A 3,039-nucleotide genomic window follows, 5' to 3' on the forward strand; every position below is an offset into this window, starting at 1 on the left:
CCGGCTGCTTTTTTGGTCTTTTCGAACCTGAAAGTCTCTTCATAGTCCTATTTTGAGAAGAGAGACAGAGTTCCCGTACGACAGGATGAGAATTGACAGCAGAACAGCACTTTGCTTTAAAGGCAAGGGCACATTTGTAGAGCTGAAACATGTCCAAAAGGGAAGACGAAGTTTTGAAATTTTTTATGTCTGTGTGCGATTTCCGCCCCTTCACCCCAGCCCCTCGATTTAAAACCTCATCTGTATCACTGATAGTTAGGGTTGTGACGCCACTGACATTTGCCTCTAGACATGACTTACTGTTTTTAATGTACCAGTGTCATGTTATAATATACAAATATCTTCTATCGCATCCAGATTTTTCGACTTGTTCCGTGGCGGGCAGTTTTGTGGCCAGTGGACCTAGGGATGTATTTGAGTAAGGAAAGCTGAGCGTACAGAATTTATTTTGGGAATGCACCAGTTCTGCCAACATTTATCAGAAGCCACGTTTTAAAAAGCTGCAACCGAACTGAAGATGTCGTTGGTTTATAAAATAGAAGCCGAAGCTTCTCGTGTTCTATCACTAAAAAATGAAGGAAGCCGATACAGAGAATAGAAAGCTTTTACTTTATCAGAATAAAAGCTTAAAATCTGTCATTTTATTAACTCGGATCTTTTAGAAATTTCTAAAAGTTAAGATTTAAGTATAAGATCAATTAAGATATCATCCATTCCACTCTTAAGATAATGTTCTCTGGGAAATTTCCTAATGTAAAATGTGTTCACAAAGGAAAAAGATCTTTAAAATACACTATTCTATGGTTTAATAATAAACACACTATTCTTCATCACTAGAGAGGAAGTTATATTGGTAAACTTTTTTTTTTTCCTCAGACTTCCACCCTCATTGCTAGAAATGTTTTTCCCTTTGCTGTGCAAAATGACCATGTCCTTAAGGATGTTTGCAGGGTCTTGCAACCAAGAATCATCCAGAAACATATCGGGTGTTAACCCAGTGTGTTGTCAACATTTCAACTGTGAGTAAAAACCATATATCCTGATGAAAGAGGAAAGCTTTTCCAGAGTCATTTTCTTCTGGAGATCTTTATCCCTATGATCTCAGAAAATTACTCCAGAAGATCAGATTTTACGATCTAAGGTTCACTTTGTTTAAAAGTTGATTATCCCTAAGGTATAAGTGACATCAGATGACCCCATAAACAAAGCATTATGACATCATCAGAGCCAACAACCTGCCATGACACATACTAACAGGGAAGAAGAAGGTCTACAAGAATCTTGACACTCCTTACAGGAAAGTCAACACCTGGTCCCTTGGGTTTTATGTGTTTAAAAAGGTCTTTGTAGGAGGGAAAAGTCAGTACCAGTCATATCTTTCCTAGGAAATATTAAATAGTACAAAATCACCTCACTGTCTTCTTCATTCTTTCATTAATATATAATAGAAAGAGCCCAATGTATTCAGGAACTAAAACAGTGACTTTCAGATGGCATGGGGCATATAATTATCTCCAGGGAGCTTGAAATTTTTATATCTAAAACACTTGATTACACAATGTTTAAAAACTAGGCCCACAGCCCATTTCTTTACAGAGTGGGGCTTACTATAGACAGGCAAAAGGTTAATGTCTGACAATCTCAAAAGTGAGAGAGAAAGTGGAGATTTCATAAGCCCTCTAGGAGTGAAATTGGTGCCTTCACTTTGTAAACAGTTCAGCAATAGTGAATCTCAAGTGTTCCATACTCTTAAAGAATCTTTTTGCTAGCATAATTTGCAATAAAAGGTATTTAAGGGATATATTAAACAAATGCTAATCTTGTTTGGATACTGATTCAAACAAAATGTAAATTCAAAAAAATGTAAAAAAGATTTTTGAGACAACTGGACAAATTTAAACATAAAATAGATATTAGATGATATATAAAGGAATAATTATTTTTGTTAGATTTGATCATGATATTCATTTTTGAATTGACACAGCAATTAGAAATGACCATCAGGTTCAAGGAAGTGATTTTCCTTTGTCTCAGAAAATACCCCACCACCTGCCACCGCTTCCCTGGAAGAAAAAAAAACAGGACAGATTCAAGCTGTGTATGTGCCTGATGTCTTCTCTTCCAAGGAAAAGGCAGAGCCTATGACAGAGAGGACTAAAAGCAGCTGGATTTTCTGGCAGAAAAAGAAAGGAAATATGGGAAACCAAATAGCCTTGTAACTTGAAGGACCGATGTGTTAAAAAGGCACCATACTAGGAATCGAAAGGCCTCAATCTGAATCCTAACTCATCTGCTTCCTAGTTGTGACCTGGAGTGGGTCACTTAAACTTCTCTGGACCTTAGTTTCATCATCTGTAAAATGGGGATTAAATTGTCAGCATATAGTTTGTGGTGGAGTTGCTATGGGATTGTGATCCGAAGGAGCTTTATACCGGCACAGCACCACATGGATGAGAGGCAATATCTACTTTTTCTGCCAAATTACTCTCTGTTCTCTCCAGTGAGCAGATAAGATGCTAGCTACAGATAAGAAGTGGGGTATATGGCAGTGACTGCGACTCATATTAAGATCCCCAAATTTCATATCACTGTGAACATAGAAGAGTCTTGGTAGACACTGTTCTTAACTGAGCTTGCCAAAGACAAACTTCAAGGTTGGGATGTTGCCTCTCCTTCACACAGTGTCCTTGCCCACATGTGGCATCCTCCCAGACCTGCTCTTATTAATGAGTACAGTGATAAGAACTACCTGGGATTGAATATTTACATGTGCCACATAGGCACTCTGAGAGGCACTTGCATTTCCTGTATTATTCAATCTTTAAAACAGCACTATGAGGTACATAAACCAATTCCCATTTTCCAGGTAAAAAAACAAGCTGAGAAAGGCTAGGTAATTTGCCAGGGTCACGCAGATTATGAACAGCAGAGTCAGAATTCTACCTTGGGAACTCTGAACTCCATGAATCTACAGACCGAATTACTTATTATACAACGTTGTCCTCCTGATTCCATTCTCTTAATGACCCAGATCAGTGA

The sequence above is a fragment of the Pteropus vampyrus genome, unplaced genomic scaffold (genome assembly GCF_000151845.1).
Source record: "Pteropus vampyrus isolate Shadow unplaced genomic scaffold, Pvam_2.0 Scaffold127, whole genome shotgun sequence".
NCBI lineage: Eukaryota > Metazoa > Chordata > Mammalia > Chiroptera > Pteropodidae > Pteropus > Pteropus vampyrus.